The 19,080-nt window shown below is 40.1% G+C and overlaps 1 non-coding gene across 1 annotated transcript; it reads left to right on the top strand.

Annotated features, from left to right (window-relative positions):
* Positions 1-1,683: 1,683 nt before the first annotated feature.
* On the top strand, positions 1,684-1,755 carry TRNAW-CCA (transfer RNA tryptophan (anticodon CCA)). The gene has a single exon. It is a non-coding gene; the product is annotated as a tRNA-Trp (tRNA).
* Positions 1,756-19,080: the final 17,325 nt, after the last annotated feature.

The following is a 19,080-nucleotide window of genomic DNA, read 5'->3' as shown; positions in this document are numbered from 1 at the left end:
GAAGGGGCTGAGGAGCTAAGGAGAAAGGAGGATGAAGACATAGTAGAGGCCATGCATAGATCTGTAGAGGAGACCCATGGTGCCAAAGAAATTGCCACCTTGAGTCCATGGCACGAATGTGAACCAAGTGGCAGTGCTGAAGCAGCCCTAATTATTGTAGGAAAAGGAAAATCCCCGTTGCACCCCTCCCTTCTACTCTCACACTTGAGATCGCCACCGCCACCTCCACAACACAGGAGCTAGCGCCTGCCATGGACACCACTTAGCACATGTCCATGATGCAATTCCTGGTCATGAAAGTACAAGAGATAGTGCCAGGGGCAGGAGCCAAAAGGTCGGCTGCAGTAGACACCGAGTCAAGGCAAGACCCAAAGCGGCAAAGGTTGGAAGCATCCACCACCACAACACGAGAAACAATGCCCCCAGCTGTGGACTATGATGCCTATATAGTTGAACTCCTAGCCCAGCTAGAGAAGGCTAAGGAAGAGAAGAAGGCCGTGACTGCAGAACTAGAGGGCCGAAAGAGAAGTTTCCATGGTGCTAAGGCTAGAGATAACATGACAAGCCACAGAACATCAAAAAGAAATTCGAAACCTGAAAGAATAGCTCAGTGCCAAAGAAAAGGAGGCACAAGAGAATGAAGATCGCCTAAGGCAAAGGCTAGAGGATGAAGCCCAAGACCTAGTGGCGGAGTAGCGGGGCTACAAGTTGCTCATCCAACAATACATTGAGCTCTAGCAACGAATGGCACGGGTGGAGGAGATGAATGCAGAATTACGGCCACACAAAAGAAGAAAATATTCTATTCAATTTTCAACATTTTATACACAACTCAAACTTTAAAGTTTGCACTAAAAGGTGGGCACTCTACCCCTTTCTTGGGCTCTTAACTCATCCTTGTATTGCAGGTATACATTTAGAGGTTTAATTTTAGACTCTCTCCTAACTAAGAGTGATATAATTTATACAAGAGTGAGCCTAACTCTTGGTAAAATAATATCTTTTAAAAATTATAACTATTCCAATTACAATTTAATTAGGATTATTCACATGTATTCACAAAATTTATCCTTAAACTTCTTACACTTTCTTTTTTCTTCAGCTTTGTTACAAAAATGAGGTTGAGAGAGAGAGAGAGAGAGAGAAGGGGGGGGGAGGTTTGGGGAGAGGTTGTGGTCACACCACATGGCACTCCCTCCAAACATTTGCTTTGTGTTTGTGTAACACACACACACACACACACACACACAAAGTAGATTATGTCATAAAGGATATTTGGTACTAACCATTGGTGTTTAGTTTTTTGAACATTTATGCATTGTCGATCCGAGCAACTAAATTATACCAAACGATTTTGAGAACCCTTTTGTTGGTAGCTAAAAGAGGATGGTAAAATCTAAGGACCTCAGCTCGGGAAGATGAAGATCTTAAAAATCTTAAGCTTCATGTACAGTGGCCAAGATGCGGATTTCCACCTAATAGTGTTACTCTTGATCTTCTCAAAATCCATTTTGCTCCATGGGGAAGGCGATGTACTTGAAAATCACACCTCTATTAACTAACCTTCCACATGAATCCAATTCCTCCACCAAATCCTCTATGAAATTGAGGAGATAGGATTTCCACACAAGTTATAAAATTAATTAAGATCATAGTTAAGTTTGAATCATCCGGTTCTAGTGAGGATCCGTGGCGCAATGGTAGCGCGTCTGACTCCAGATCAGAAGGTTGCGTGTTCGATTCACGTCGGGTTCAGCTATTTAAAGTTTTTGGTAATGTTGATCTTCTGATCCTGCACATGCTTCTTTCGACCTTGTCTGATATACTTAAGACATTTACGCCTTTGATGGCCACTAATGACACCATCTCTACTTCTTTCGAAACAAAGCCTATTGATTTAAACTTCGTCGAATTTGTGCGAAGTTTACAAAAGTTTGCCATGTTCGACTTCTTACAAGCGGTTTTATGAATCTTGACCTTTTAAGTTACGGCATCTAGAAATCATCAACGTAAACTTACACAAAGAACATCGCCACAAGCTGATGATTGGCTTCTTTCGGGTAGTGCAAAAGTTGGCCATAGTTGAATGGTGTGGCTTCCAAATTGATGCAAGTACGCACGCGAAGGGTCTTTTAGTACTCACATTGCAAATCCCTCTTAAGCCCCTACGCACCCATAACACAACCATGGCATGATGCTTGAGGGCCTAGCTCTAGCATGAGTAGATGCACTTAGGAAAGAGAGAAATGGCATTGGGATAGGGATCAAAGAAGACGAGTAGAGATTCCAATAAAAACTTTTGCATGGTTTCTACTTTTAGATGCTAACGAAATGCCTAACGTAAGTCTTACCCCACGTGGCAATCATAAGGTGACTAGTAACCACATATTTTCAATACATTAAGAAATAACCGTGATAGACCCTCTTTAGTTTCTTTTTGAAAAGTAAAATCCAAAAATAGCAAGCAAACAGCTAACATACGAACATAGAATCGACGATAGTAAATGGGCAAATTGACTTACATACCAACACAAAATTGTCAAATAATAAATTGGCAAGAACAACATCATTTAGAAGATTAGCCTAAAATACTTTAATCTTGATAGTACAATTAAGAAGAGGGCTAAGAGAAGCTTCATGACCATCGAACCTCATCCTTAGGGTTATCATCATCAAAATATCCATGAAGAATGGCACCTCTATTGTCATCAATAAGGTCATCGTCAAGCCAAGTGACATAAGCATCACTAGCAATAGAGCAACATCAAAAGCGATACACATGTCTTAGACATTTTGTACACACCATCCTAAGCCATGTCCCCTCCTGTTGATTGAGTGGATGCCCATCACCCATATTGGCTACACCTATAGACACTTCCATACACCAGATGTACAAAGATCTCCTAGTTGTTTATCCTGAAGGATGTGCTCCTAGGTGGGAGAGAATGCATGCTAGAAGTACCCCACCATCCTACAGGTACTTGATGGAGATATCCATTGGTGCTATATATATGAATGACGAGGGAAAGAGACTCATAGCACATGTGCGCAAGTTGTGCTAGGAAGTCTTTAGGCATAATATATTGGATGGCTGAAAAAACATGCCAAAGGCTAGCAAGAACTATGTGACAATGTCCTTGCATGAGGAATTCCTGGTACCTTCTTTGACTGGTCATTTCTTTACATGATGGATGATGGAGCATATGCACACCTACGTGTCCCATAGACAATGAGATGTACAAAAGGTAGTAAAGGATGACACAAGGAAGCATGATTGGCTAGATCATGATGATTAAAGGAAGCTTAGAGAGGAGGTTGTTTTCTCTTCATAGTGATGGTGGCAACAACAAGAAGTGAGACGAGGTCATGACTAGAGGCCGGGAGTCGTATATCACCTTAGGAGTAGCGGCCACCACAGGAACTACCTAGAGGATTTTGTAAGTTCTTTATTTGTTGTGATGGTTTTCTTATTTTCTATTTTTCTCCTAATACTTATCTAATTCTACGATACCAATTTATCTTTCTTGCTATAGCACTCCATCACAAATGATAAAACAAGATATGCGAAAACACATGGTCTAACTACACTCATAGACAAGTTCTATGCATGCGGTGATCCAGTATGTCATATCTCTTTTAATAGTATAACAATTTTTTAGTTCTTTTAATGCATTGTCTAATTTGAATTGATCTTTTCTCTTTTTTGGCCTTGCGCTCCATACACACTTTTTTCCTTTATTACATGCATCTCACATTGAGTGATATTTATAGAGACTTTTCCCTATTGTTGTTCCACCCTATCACTCATTGCAGTTCTATGTTAGTCATCCTATCATGGTACTTTTCTAGACATTCCTCCAATGGATTACTTGTTTTTGGCAAGGTACTAACAGTCTATTGAATCATTATATATAGTCTTTTAAACTTAATGGTATGATTGATTGTAAATGCAATGTGAAAGAATATTGTCATCAACCCATGTGGCTAGAAGGGTGGTAGGGTTGCTTACATGCACAACCTTGCCATCCCTTTTTTTTTTTTTTGCTTGCAACTACCACTACTAGCATCATAATTCTTTTTACAACCATTGTTATTTGCATTGTTATATAGTAAGGCTAATAAAAACACAAATAACAACAATTTTATGGCAATGTTAATAGGGACATTTTTTGCGATAACTGGGGTAATTTATCAATGGACTAAAGACATTTCTAGAAACATTAGTATAAGCCCTATATGTTGTAGTAATATATTATAAAAAATGGTTGAATTTTCTTTTTTATTAAACATATGGGATGAGATAATAATTCTAATGGTTGAACATGTCCATGTAACGTATACACATACATACATACATATAATGCATGTGTCCAAATATCTACATATATACATATATACACATGTGTCCAAATGTGCATATATGAGGATAAGACAGATTAGAGACAAAATGAAAAAAAAGGAGAGAATATAGAAAAGATGAGAGGGGGAGAGAGGACACACATTCACAAAATGCATATATATATATATATATATATATATGCATACACACATACATACATGGATACACATATATATGTGTGCGTACACACACAAAGCATACGAAAAATAAAAAGAAACAAAAAGAAAAAAGTGTATATGTGTAACATTCACACACACACACACACACACACACACACACACACACACACACATTTGAGAGAGAGAGAGAGAGAGAGAGAGAGAGAGAGAGAGAGAGAGAGAGAGAGAGAGAGAGAGGAGGAGGAGGAGGAGGAGGAGGAGAAGAAGAAGAAGGAGAGGGGAAAACAAAGGAGAGACAAGAGAGAGAAAAGAAAAGAGAGAAAAATAATCAGAGTAGAATATACATACTTATGAGACCACTAAACATATATATGAGAGAGAAACAATGGAGAGAGAGAGAATGGATACACACTTATAAAATACACATGTAAAAAACATGTGCACGTGGAATTACATGCATAATATGAGTTTAAAAAAGATGAGAGACAAAAGAAACAAAAAGAAAGGAGAAAAAAAAAAGATGAGAGTGAGAGAGAAGATATACATTTACAAGACCACATATGCATATATATGCATACACACATACACATATATGTGTGCATATTTAGACACCCACACATACACGCACATAGAGCATAGAAAAAACAAGAGGAGGAAAATGTGACAACCTCTCATCACCCCCCAAAATCTTCTATTTTTTAAATTTTTTCTTTTTTTCCTCTCTCCTCAATATAATGGGAGGGGTGTGTCTGTATTTTTTATTATTAATATATATATGTATAGGATATTAATAAAAAATAATGATATATATAATGTAATACGTATAATAATGATGATGATGATATATATATAGGATATTAATAAAAAATAAGTATAACACATTATATATATGTAGGATATATACGTATAATAATGATGATGATGATATATATGATATATTTGTATGTCAATTTGATAATCTGCGTATTAATAATTGGATATTAATATATTGAGTAATTGTTAATAAAATATTAAAATTATTTATTAATAAAATATTTATAATATATATGTATAGGATACTTAGTAAATATGTTTATGTAGATACATATTATGTATCATGTATATACATTAATATATAACTGCAATCTATAATCTAAATTAACTTATTATTATATATAATTATCCTTCATAGATTATTTGTATTTATGATAATTATTTATATGTATTATAAATATTTATTCTTTAATGCATTTAATTATGTAATTTTATAATATATATAATTATATAATAATGTAATTGATTAGTTATCAATGATAATTTACTAATATGTTACTTAATATTTATAAAATATACATATTCATATTTTAATTAATGTATTTTACATATATAATTATGTATATACATGATTAATTATTGATTAACTTGTATACATACATGCATTTATCTATGTAATATTAAATCATTATAAAATTAATATCAAAATGATACATATTTAATATAATTATAATTATACATAAGATGTATATGTATATTAATTATATATACTAAATAATATTATATTTATATTTAATGTATTACACACACATACACACAAAAGTGTGTGTGTGTGTGTGTGTATGTTGTGTGTATGTGTGTGTGTGTGTGTGAATTACTTATGTTAATAAAGTTATGATATTGTGGCACCCTTGAAAAAAGAGAGTGTGCACAAAGTCATCGAGGCGTGAATTACTATGTTTCTTCTCTAATGCTCAATTACATTTTATGTTGTACAAGGCACTTACACTTTAGTTAATCTAACCATGGTTAATGGTTAACCCAAGTTCCCACACCTTCTCCCCCCCTCCCACAAACATGGAATCAGAATTACATGAGTTCATACTATACATGTGGGCTTGGTATTTCCCTCCTACTTTCACTAAGACAGAACACAATAACGCTGATGAGACAACTCTACATTTGCTTTGTCTCTGAAGCAGCGTGCCGTCTATTCTAGAGATATATTCATGAAAATCCCCTCTAGCTTCTCATATGCAAAAATGGTCGGCTCTGTAATATTTTCGCAATGAAATATTAATCGACCCTAAACCCCGCACACCCCGCGCAAAAAGCAACTCAAAGTAATCTCCCGCAACGAAAAATTTTGGGCTAAGTGCTCCCTCCGCATGCACTAGCAAACTCCAGCCCGCATTGTGCATAAGAGGCCGCGGCTTGATAGCCGTAGTTCCACGCAGGAACACCCCTTCAAGGGGGGAAAAGGGATAATGGATAAAATTTTGGCAAATTTTTTATTATTAACCGTCTCCCCTCAGCCGTTGCATGGCGGGGAGAGGGAGTATGAGTTTGTGTGAGTGGTGGAGGGCATGGGGAGGAGGCATGCTAAGAGCGGAGTTTTGAGCCTGGGATGTGCCTAAAATTTGCCAAAAAATCCAGAATTTAGGGGAAAAATATTCGACATCGAAGGCGGCGGCTGCAGCTAGGATGATTTTAAGCACCAAGTGAAAGACGGCTCTTAAAAGGCGCCCGAGCGACACTTGTGGATTTTTGATAATTTTTTCGACTACCGTGCGAGATGTCGGGAGTTGCCAGTCAGTGCGGGATGCCGAGCCGGACGTGCAGGATTTTTCAGAGGCTGAAACGGAGCCTGGATGCGGAAGAGGCCAAAAATTGGCCAAGAATGAAAAGGTGGACAAAACTTAGGACCAAAGGGGAGGTGCCCTTTGGGACCTTAACCCCCCCTCCTGCCCCCCCCCCCCTCCCCCCCTCATTTTTATCAAAATGTGGCGTGGGTATGGCGGCATCACGCAGCAAAAATGGTGCCGAAAATTGCCCCCCCCTCTTGAAGGAGGAATTGGGAGGGAGATTGAAGGAAACGGTGATGGAGATTGATGGAGATGCTGAAGATTGATGTGCAGCATTGGATTGAGAGCAATGGAGGCTCTGTCCGCCGCTGGTCATGCAGTCATTTAATGCATCTCGGGTTTACGTAAAAACATGGTATGACCATTTTTATGAAGGAAAATGAAGTTTTTTGATAGTTTATGATGGTAATGATGTTCTTATTGGATGAAAATTTGTGTGAGTACTGGTCGCATCATGATTAATTGGTGTTTATCAGAAAATTTTGATTTTGCAATGATTTACATGCGCTATTTAATTCCCGTAAACCCGAAATGCGGTTTTTTAGCGGTAAAATGATAGTTTTGTCGTTTCGGGTAGGTAAAATGTGTTCCTATGGGGGGAAAATAGAAAATAAATTGAATGTTAGTATGCTGAAGTGATTGAAACAAGAAAAATCAGAAAATAGCATATTTTATTGACAAATAAATCAAGAAAATAGGAAAAATAAGGAAAAAAAAAGAAATACGGCTCACAAAAATAAGAAAAAATATAATGATTGTTTGTGGATGTATGCTAGTGGCAAAGCATGAGGTTTAGCCTCAGTTTTCCCTTTCTCCTTGTCAAAGTTTGTGATTTATCGCTTTCTATACATCAAAACATGACAAAATGAACCTCTACACCTATGCAACAAAATCAATACCTAAACGTAGGGGGTTGGGATGTTTGAATGGTGCGATTTGCATGCTGATTATTGCTGATTTTCTTATGCATATCATGACATAGAGTTTGTTGTATTTTAATTAAGAGGATAGTAGCACGAGTGTTGTCTCGGTGCTATCCTTACATCATCGCAACGAGTTAGTGAATGAGCATTGGAAAGCCTGGTTGTGCACAATACATTTCTGATGATTGAAAATTATGTTTGAGAACTTTAGGATCATCCACTTTTGCATGTGCATGTCAACCATGATATCAGAATACAAACGACTGGATGCATAGCACCTGTTTTCGATTATGATGACCCACGCTTGAGTGTGGAAAGGCAACCTAAGCCGTAGGATAGATGTTCATTTCTTGGGGGATCATTTGGTAAGGACACATGGTATCTCCTGGAATACGTTCAAAATGAAAGAGTGGAGTTTGTTCGTTTGTTCTATATGTTGACCAGTGCATCAAGGGGCCAATCCCTGCGATGTAGGAGAGCTGCAGTGGGGCCGCGGTGATTCCATCAAGAGATTGCCTCCCATATATGTGATTATCGTGGCATTTATTGCCAATGTGTAAGGGTTCTCCCCTCTGTGGAGTTTATAGAAAGGGGAACGTTGGACTACAAAACTATAAACGCATAGATTAGGCTTTAGGACAGTTCGTCCTTTACCAGCAGATAGACGCTCCTGGCTCGCGAGGCCGTGAGGGTGTGTTTGTCTGTCATGAGCATGAGGTCCGGCTAGTTCCATAGCCAGTGCTGGCCCATTTGAGATCCTATCAGTGGTGCATCTGCCGGGAGTTGCCAACAAGTAGTGGTTCTCGAGTCTAGGGTTTTTAGGGACCAAAAAGTTAGTTTATGTCCTCTGACAAGGACCGTCAAGCCGAAATACAAAAATCAGAACGTGCTGAGAGAGCTAGACGGCGGTTGGAGATTGTAAATCGCTATTCTCCTCAAAGGAGTAGCCCGATACGCATAACAGGCAGTGGGCTTAGTAACCCAACTACTGCACATAGTCCTTTAGGTGCAGGAGGAAGCGCAAGTTCTTCCTCTCTTCCACCAAGTCAACCCACTTCAAGTAGGGGTGTGATCCCATCAGTCCAAACTCCTATTGTCAATCCGATTGTTGTCATGGCACAACCCATTGCAATTCCTATAGGGACGCCGGATCTGCCAGCTTTAGGAGTGCCTTTGCCCATTTTTAATGGGCTAGCCGAAGAAGATGCGGAGTTTCACATTTGTGAATTCCAAAGATTAATGTTTAATTACCGCATCCAAGATGAGGGACATCTTATGATGTTCTTTAACATGACATTAAAGGGAAGGGCTGCAGTATGGTATCATAGCATAGAAACTGGAACCATAACCACAATCGACCAATTTTATGCAACTTTCCGAGGAGAATATGTCCCTGAAAGAGGTGGCCAATACTGGTTGCGTGTTTTGAATGTAACACGCCAAGACCCCCATGAGAATGTAAAAGCCTATGCTAAGAAGCTTAAGGAAGTATTTCGTAAGTTACAAACTTACATTCCTATTCCGCCGGCTGCCCAATTGCAATACTTCTTGCATGGAATGGATTTCAATATTCAGGTACAATTGAGCAGTGTGGCTTTGGCTGATATAGACATTGCCATTACGCGGGCAGAAGGAGTTGAGTCATGATTACAAACGGCCTACTCCTCTTGAATAAATCTTAATGCGGGTCTAGTACCTAGAGGCAATTTACCATTGATAAATGGAAGTCAAGGGATGCCTATGAATAACCCTAATGGGAGAGGAAGCATGGTTCAAAATGTACCTTTGCTGCCAGCTCCTCCCAGTGTGACTATGCCTATGGCTAGTCAATTTGCTCCACCAAATGTTGGAGGCCAAGTTTTGAACCCTAATGTTGTTCCTGTGAGTCAACAACCAATGCCCAATCAAATTGTTAGGCCAATGGAACGATGGATAGACGATCAAGGCTACGAGTCGAGTGCCTCTAATGTCATTGGCGAAGTTAAGGATATGATGAAGCACTACACCGACATGATTTCTGAACAATATCGGCAAATAGCTGTTGACGTCAATTTCCTGAAGAAGCAGCAGAATTTGATAGGGAGTCGACGCCCTGAAGAGGGTGGTCCCTCAAGATTCAGCTGTAAGTGGTGTGGTGGACAAGATTTCCCTAGAAACTATCCAAATGTCAAATGTGATATTTGTGGGAAGTCGGGCCACTTAGCTGCTACTTGTTGGAGTAAGATTAGTTCCCTCCAACAAGGGAGTAAACAGGCAGGTCGAGTTAATCATAGAGCGCAAGGTAATAATCTCCAGCGAAATGATGGACCAAGACAAATACTGCAAAGGGAAAAGACCACTATAGAGGAGTTGCCACAAGGCAATGGAGTCAGCCTTATCGAGGCTGTACGCGTCAATGGTGCTGAAACCTCTAACCTGAGAGCCGTGACAAGAGGCCAAAAGGTTAAAGAGGGTGATAAGGATAATGCAAAATCGGTTGAGGGAAACCCTAAGCAAGGGGATAAGGGGACGCAAGTCCTGAATCCTGGCGTGGAAGGTGGACCTCTAAGGCCTGTTGACAGAAAAGTCGATCCTAAGAAGGATGAGAAAGTGGCAAGAAAGAAGGCAAGAGCTAAAAAAGAAGCACCAAAGCCAGTCCCAAGACCAAAAGAGAGAATGGTTTGGCGAGAAAAGAGAGCTTTGGCTACCTATCATGATTTTGATTTAGCAAGTTCTCTTTGCGAAGTCAAAACCAGATGTAAACCTCTTATAGTTGATTAAATTATCTCCAGGAGTAAACCCGCTACCATTTATTGACCAGATTTTGGATCAATTAGCGGGTAGGGAAATATATTCATTTATGGATTGCTTTGCAGGATACAAACAGATGGCAATTGCAGAAGAGGACAAGTTGAAAACGACTTTCATTACTGTCTTTGGTACTTTTGCATACCATGTGATGGCCTTTGGTTTGTGCAATGCACCTGGATCATGGCAACGAACAGCAGACAAGACCTTTGGTGACATCTCCCCAGACGAGTTGAAAGTATTCATCGATGACCTGGGGGCAGCCACTGTAAGGGAAATGATGTTGATTATCTTAATAAAGTGTTTTGAGTGTTGCAGACAATTTTGTATCGCTCTTAACCCACGAAAGTGTGTTTTTGGAGTGCCTTATGGGCTATTGCTAGGTCATGTAGTCAGTTCAGTAGGGATCGCAACTGACCCTGAAAAGATCAAGGTTATAGTCGCTATGAGTCCACCACGCACTCCAAAAGAGGTACATAGATTTCTGTCATCGGTAGGGTACTATCGGAGGTTTATAAATGCCTTGGCAGAAAGGACGTTGCCACTAACGAACTTATTATCCTTTAGCTGTCTATTTGTATGGAGCGACCCTTGTAAGGTAGCTTTCGAGGATGTGAAACAGGAGCTAGTAAAAGCACTAATTTTAAAAGCACCTAAAAGAGGCGAGGTATTTTACATATTTTTAGCAGCCACCATGCATAGTATCAGCTGCTGTTTAGCCCAAATCTGGGAGGAAAAGTGGTATCATCCAATAGCTTTTGCTAGTTGAAAATTGGGCATATCAGAAATTAACCACACCTACATGGAGAAGTTGTGCCTTGCGATGGTATTTGCGACTAAAAAATTTAGGCACTACATCCTCTATGAGAAGGTAGTTTTCTATACGAAGGCGAAAGGGCTTAGATTGCTTATGAACAAGCTGCAACTGCCTGATCGTCTGGCAAAGTGGTTAATCACTTTGTAGGAGTTCGATTATGAGATTAAGAGTAAGACACCGAGGTTGCAGGGTATTGTGGAATGCCTTGTGGATTTCGGGGAGCCGAAAGAGACTTTGGCTGAAGGAAGTGATATTAAAGAAATGTTTAAAATTGATACAGCTTCTATCCCATCTTGGTATGCTGCTATCACGCACTATCTATCAACGGGAGAGACTGGAGCTGGTTTATCAAAATCTGAAAAGAGGAAAATCAGACAACAGGCTTTGAAGTTTTCCTTGATCGCAGGAACACTATATCGGCAAGGTGTTGATGACATCTATCGTCGATGTGTGATGCCTGACGAGGTTTCTTTTATCTTGGAAGAGTGTCATGACTCTGCGTGTGGAGGGCACTTGGCTGGACGGTTGACGACACAAAAAGCTTTAAGAGTTGGATATTGGTGGCCGTCCATCTTCCAAGATTCCTTTGAGTACGTTAAGAGATGTGATACCTATCAAAGACATGATAGCAGAGAGAATAGGAAACGCCCACTTACGCCTATCATGGCTATCCTTCCATTTGAGAAGTGGGGCATTGACTTTGTGGGTCCTATCACCTCGTCGTCTACTACTCAGAAGAGTTACATTATAGTAGCAACTGATTATTTTACAAAATGGTCAGAAGCGCGGGCGACGAGGCAGGACAATGCAAAAGAGACTGCAAGTTTCCTTTTAGAGCAGATGATCTGCCGTTTCGAACCACCGAAGGAACTAGTGTCGGACCGTGGAACCCACTTTTTGAATAAAGTGATCAAAAGCTTGACTGAAGCTTGGCAAATCAAGCATAACAAAATGACCCCTTAGCAACGGGCAAGTCGAAAGTACTAATAAGCAGCTTGTGGGTATCTTGTCTAAAATAGTCTCGGAGAAGAAACGAGATTGGGATGGGAAGTTGTATATGGGCATACAATACAACGTTCAAGCGAGCTACCGGCCATACTCCATTTAAATTAGTGTATAGGAAAGAGTGTGTGTTACCCCTAGAAATCGAGTTGCCAACCATACAGTTTGTAATTAACCACTCTTTGGGAGACGAGGATGCACTCTTTGAACATTTTACGACCATAGCCCACCTGGATGAACTGAAATTGCAGAGCTTATTACATCAGGAGGTAGCTAAACGTCGGATGAAGCAGTTGCATGACCTTAAAGCAAAGAAGTATACCTTTAAAAAAGGGCAATTAGTTCTGTACTACGATGCGCGTAGGGAGCTGTTTCCAGGGAAGCTGGAACCTAGATGGGATGCCCCCTACAAGATTGCCAGGATAGGAAAAAATAGGTCTACGGCTCTACTAGCTGATCTGCAGGGAGTAGAATTTAAAAATAAGGTTAATCTTAATAAGATTAAACCTTATTATTTCTAAGTATGCTAACATGGAGAAATGCATTGTAGGTCCATGCTGGGGCTGATTTGAGACCTGCAAAAGAGCTTAAAGCTGGTTGATGGGGCGGTTAATCCCTTATTTGGAGCACCTATATCTGGAGCAGAGATACCATCAGGGGAAACTTATCTGGTGGAGCAAAGGATACAAAGTGATTGAGCAAGAAGACGGAACCTTTTTGTGGGAGATCAAAGTCTTCTGCCATCACTGCTTACGAATGTTGACAAGTATCCCTGTTGAGTTCAATGAAGAAGGTGGGATGGAGCCGTCAGTTCACCCTCTAAACATGCTAAATTTTGACTATCATAATTACGAATAGAGGAGTTTGTGATGGCAGGCTGTGTAAACCCATTGTGGACGTACACATTATATTTTGACGGAGTGTCCAGGGGCCCTAATAAAAAAGGGAGTGTTGGAGTAGTAATCCAAGATCCCCGACGTAGAGTTACGATGAAGTTAGCTACTTATCTCAGGGTAGGATTCACTAATAACATGGTAGAGTATAAAGCCTTGATTATGGGACTGCATATTGCCAAGAAAGGTGGTATTCGGAGGTTGTTAGTAAAGGGGGATTCCTAGTTGATCTTGAATTAGCTAGATGGGACATACACAGTGTGGAATCCCATCCTTTGTATGTATCATCGAACTGCCATGACCCTACTTGAGGAGTTTGAGAGAGTGTCTCTTCAGCTGATTCCACGTTATTGGAATCAGTTTGTGGATTCACTGGTAAACCTTGCTTATGAAGAAGACCTTTTCTTCAACTGTGGTCCTAGTTTGGATATTGTGATCAATAATGAGACATGACCCGATCGCTTGTGGGGAATGTTATCAGAGCATGCAATATATGGCAGGCGATGGTTGATATGGGTGATGCAAAGAGTAGCCGAGACCCATCTACTGTTGTTATCCTAGACCCATAGGCTGATTAGACAACATGTTATGTGTACGCCTCTTGCTATATATGCAGGAGGGATGGGTCATAATCTTATGCATTTAGTCTAGGGCTGCGAGCCCTATTTTTCCTCCTTGGAAAGGAGCATATTATTATATATTTGTACTATTTTCGGGGAGGGATGTGTAGGTGCTATTCTGTTGGATTTTGTTAGGCCAAGAGGGCCAATTTTGCGAGGTTTTCAATGTTTTATTTCATTAGGCCAAGAGGGCCGATCAGTTTTTGTAGTGATATGCTTTATTTCATTAGGCCAAGAGGGCCAGTCGTCTGTTTAGTATGGGTGCGGTTGTTAGCCGTTGGCTTTGACACTACATTTACCCTTAGAATGGTGTATTACCTTAGTTATTACTATTTCCTATGTGAAGCAGCCTTTATATGTCTTATGAAGTTTACTGCCTCATGAAGTGCAGTTTTGGGGCAGTTGCAAAAACGTGACCTAATGAGGCATTTTGTGTGTTCTTCTTGTCTATCTGATCACTTATGATGATTACACCTGATATATGATGTTTCTACCTAATTGTGAAGAGGATCTGGCAGTTGGCGCCATTATGGCTGGAGTCTTGATCTTGTTTGTAGCATGTCTTGTGTGATTCATTCTCTGTTTTCTGATTAGTAGTGCTGAATATAGTGTATCTATGCTTTCATATGGTTAGTTCTGAGTTTCTATGATTTCTGGGTGTGAGATTAGGTATTTGCTTCATGAAGTATTCTCTGTTTTTTTATGTATTCTGTATAGAAAGGGCAGCAACACTTTGGCGATCCTGCCATTGCCTTCTTGGAACCTCTGTGTCAAAACATTATTCAAAATGATGAAGGTTAAGCCCAGATGTTCGAAGTTGCTGCATGAAGCAACAATTTTCTGCGTGAAGCAGAAGTTTTCTGCATGAAGAAGAAGAACCAGAATCAAGACAATTCAACTCTTTTTATGTGGTTTTCTATTTCTGGATGCTGAGCCATAGTCGAAATACTTTTCTTTGATGATAAATATCAGAAAATCTAGTTGCTTTTTGGGGCAGTGGTATATTGCTTCAAGCAGCATGATGCAGATTAAAGGTTTAACTTTGCATTTCTGCATATATGTCAGCGAATTACCCATACCGATCAAATGTTATTCTAACCTGAAGCAAATCCAGAGAATTACGGGAGTTATTGGCAGGACAACAAAGGGAGTTATTGCAGAATGACAGCTGGGAAGCAGGAAAAATTGACACCCTAGATGAGGAGGAGTTTCCATCTTTTGGAGAGGAGTTCCAAGATGTTGGTACCTCTGCTGGTACCGCTACTGTGTATCATTCCCCTGTGTCGTCCACCAAATCTCCCTCAAGATCTCCTGATGAAGCAAAAGGAGTACCTAACTTGCAAGATCTTTCAACTCCTCCGGATCGTGCAGCACAGCGATTACATCATTTGGTGTTAGGAAGTGCAGTCCTGTTGAGGAGACCGGTGGGTACTGCTAGGAAGTCTTTAACTTTTGATCCCTTGCCCCCACTAAAGAAGAAGAAGTTCCAAACTATGAATCCCAATCCACCACTTAACCCTAAGGTTAGGGCATCTAAATTCTCAGGGAAGAAGAAAGAAGACCCGGATTGTCATGTCGCTCAGCTTGAGACAAGGTGGGTGGCCAGTGGCTTCAACAATATGTTTGGGGATCAAGTCAAATTACAGCAGTTTGCGGCAACTTTCAAGGGTAAGGCAATGGATTAGTATAGTACTTATGATGCTGGATACTTTACCACATATGGTGACCTTAAAACCGCTTTCTTAAGTAGGTTTAGAAAGCATAAGACACCTACTGATGTGTTGAAAAGGTTGAAGCAGATCAAGCAGAAGACAATGTTAGTGCAGGATTATGCACAGAAATTTAAAAATCTATTAAACAGGTTGAATAAGGAAGATAGACCTTCTATGGAGTTACAATACTCTTATTTTGTTAAGGGTTTGGACAAAGCTATTGCAGCAGCGATTGCTAATGCAGAAATTGGAAACAATAATAGTATAGATCGGCTGGTTGAAGTAGCCCAGCGGGTGGAAAAGAGACTTGGTAAGAGTAGATCCAAGAAGAAGAGTAAACATGAATCTTCAGACTATGACTATGATGGTTCTGATTCAGAGGATAGTAGTGAGGAGGAAGATACTTCATCAGGCTCTGAGTCGGAAACCGAATCAAGTGACTCAGATGATGATCGAAGTAAGCGGAGACAGAAGAGATACAAAAAGAAATCCAGGAAAGATAAAACCTCTTCTAAGGATAGCAAGAAGGGGAAAGAGAAAGAGGAAAAAACGGCCTTGGAAAAAAGGTTGGAAAAGAAAATTAAGAAGCAACTGTTGGAGATGGGAGTATTGACAACTTCCAGAAGTGTAAAGTCATGTACCATTTGTCAGAAAGTGGGCCATGAGGCTAGAGAATGCTGGTATAATCTAGTTGTATGGAATGCAAGGCAGCAAACAGCATCTCCAGCAACACCAATTAACCAAATTGCACCTGAATTGGCACAGTAAAGAGGATTTAGAGGCTTTGGTAGGAAGGGTCAGCCACCTAAGTAATGGGGTAATGACCAGCCAAGGCAGTGGAATAATGTTCAACAGAGGCAGCGAGGACCTTGCTATTATTGTGGCAGGTAGGGACACATGTCTGGACCTAACTGTGAGTTATGGGTACGCCATAGGACTGAAAGGGGAATGCAGACCGGGGAGCAGCAAGAAATGCAATCGGCAGGACTACTCCGTGGACAGCAACCACCGGCACCCGCAGCAGTAGTCCTAGTAGAGTTACATGCAGAAGTCATGGAGAGCGAGGCAGTAAGTCATCAAAAGAACCAACAAGTTCATGAAGCTTTACAGAAAGAAGTGCTATGTAAGGGTGTGTTAAGTGTTACTAAGCATGATTTAGAACCGGAGGTGGGCTGTGACTGTTCAAATTGCATAGTTGTGGAAGATTGTCTGGATGAGACAGCAGTTTTGGCCATTACTAGAGCAAAAGCTAAGAAAAAGATTAATTGGGAAGATCAAGAAAAGGCTAGGGAAGTGGCTTCCAATGAAGTTATGAAGTTGCAGAAAAACAGTCTCTTCAAAGTAGCTTAAAGTTGCAGAATTGCCTTATGAAGTTCAAGACAATCAATTGCTTCATGAGGAAAATCAGAAGGATATGCTTGTGTCAGGAATGCAGTTCAGTGAATAGTCACAAAGTTTGAAGCCTTATGAGGCATTGCATGGTTCTCATGACTTGTTTGCTGCACTAACCAAATCTTCATTATAGTTGACTTTGGAACAAATCCTTGATTTAATTCCAAGGTTTAAAGAAAAGCTTTTAGCTAAGATTATGTCGAATCAGGATGAAGTGTTTAAGCATTATGCTATGGATCGAGAACAGACCTCAGATTGTCAAGCGGTGATTCCACACAGATGGAGGTGGTAGACTATAAGGTTCCGACTATTCAAGTTGACTATTTGGGTTGCAAGTTTGATGATGTTCTTCTAGATGGAGGTTCTGGAGTTAATATTTTGCCTGAAGAGATGTATTTGGCACATAAGTTGCAAGGACTTGTGGCAGCACCATTTTAGGTTAAAATGGCAGATCAAAGAAGAATTCAGCCACTGGGAATATTAAAGAATCAGCTTATTCAGATAGCTGGGCTGAAGTTCAAGGTTAGTTTTGTTGTTCTTCGTATGGAAGGTTTAGGGGATTCATATAATATGCTGTTGGAAAGACCGTGGATTAGACTAGCCAAGTTGAAGTAGGATTGGGGCTCAGATACAGCGACTATTCCTCATGGAAGTAAGGAGATCAAGTTGTCCACAAGTAATCAGGTAATTTTGGAACCTAAGTACCGTCCGTTAGTTGCTCAGACAATTAATGTTGCACCTGAGATTGAGGATGATGAGGAGGAACTTTTAATGCAAGCTAACCCCACAGTTGTGCCAGTTTTTGAAATGGATGTTTAGATAATTTTGGCTCAGTATAGGGTATTTCTAGAGGTATTATCATCAGAAGTGGTTTTATCTTCAGAGCAGAACAGTTACCCCATGCATCAGTAGAGTAATTTGATGCAGCAAACTGTTTGCCCCATGAAGCAGGATAGTGACTTCATGGAGCAGAGTAGTGATTTCATGCAGCAGAATAGTAATTTGGTGGTGGAAAGTAATGTTACTTCTAAGGGAAGTAAGAACACTGATTTGGGAACACTTAAAGACCAAAAGAAGCCTTCTTTGGATGCACAGGAGGATTTAGACAAAGCGAGTCAGCAAGCTATCATAGATGCAGAGCTGAAATATGAGCATACCATGCATAATTCAGCTAGAGTCTTTGAGGATGATGTCCAAGAAGTGTATTTGGAAGTTGAAATAGGCTCTAAGCTGATAAAGGTGAGTATTTTCGTTGAGGAAGACTTCAAACATCAATTAATTAAGTTGTGTAAGGACTTTCAGGATATTTTTTCTTGGGAATATACGGATATGAAGGGCTTTGATCCAAAGGTGTGTCAGCATAGAATTAATTTAAAGGCAGATGCAAAGCCGATTATGCAGAAACAGTATCGTATGAATCCTAATTATGCTAAACAGGTGAAGGAAGAGATTGACAAACTTCTTCGAGTGGGTTTTATCCACCCTGTTAATGAAGTGACTTGGTTGTCACCAATTGTGGTGGTGCCTAAAAAGAATGGCAAAATACGGGTTTGTGTAGATTATAGAAAGTTGAATGCAGCAACTATTGCTGACCCATTCCCTCCTCCATTCATGGATTCTTTATTGGATGATGTGGCAGGCCATGAGATTTATAGTTTTTTGGATGGTTTCTCTGGCTACAATTAGATTGGCATGCATCCGGAAGATATGGATAAGACAGCTTTCATAACCGAATGGGGTGCCTTTGTGAGCACTGTCATAAATTTTGGTTTGAAGAATGGACCCCCACAATTTTAGG

Source organism: Lygodium microphyllum, chromosome 29, assembly GCF_053477565.2.
Source record: "Lygodium microphyllum isolate KBCC chromosome 29, Lygodium_microphyllum_v1.1.10, whole genome shotgun sequence".
Classification (NCBI taxonomy): domain Eukaryota; kingdom Viridiplantae; phylum Streptophyta; class Polypodiopsida; order Schizaeales; family Lygodiaceae; genus Lygodium; species Lygodium microphyllum.
This window is presented reverse-complemented; position numbering and strand designations above follow the sequence as displayed.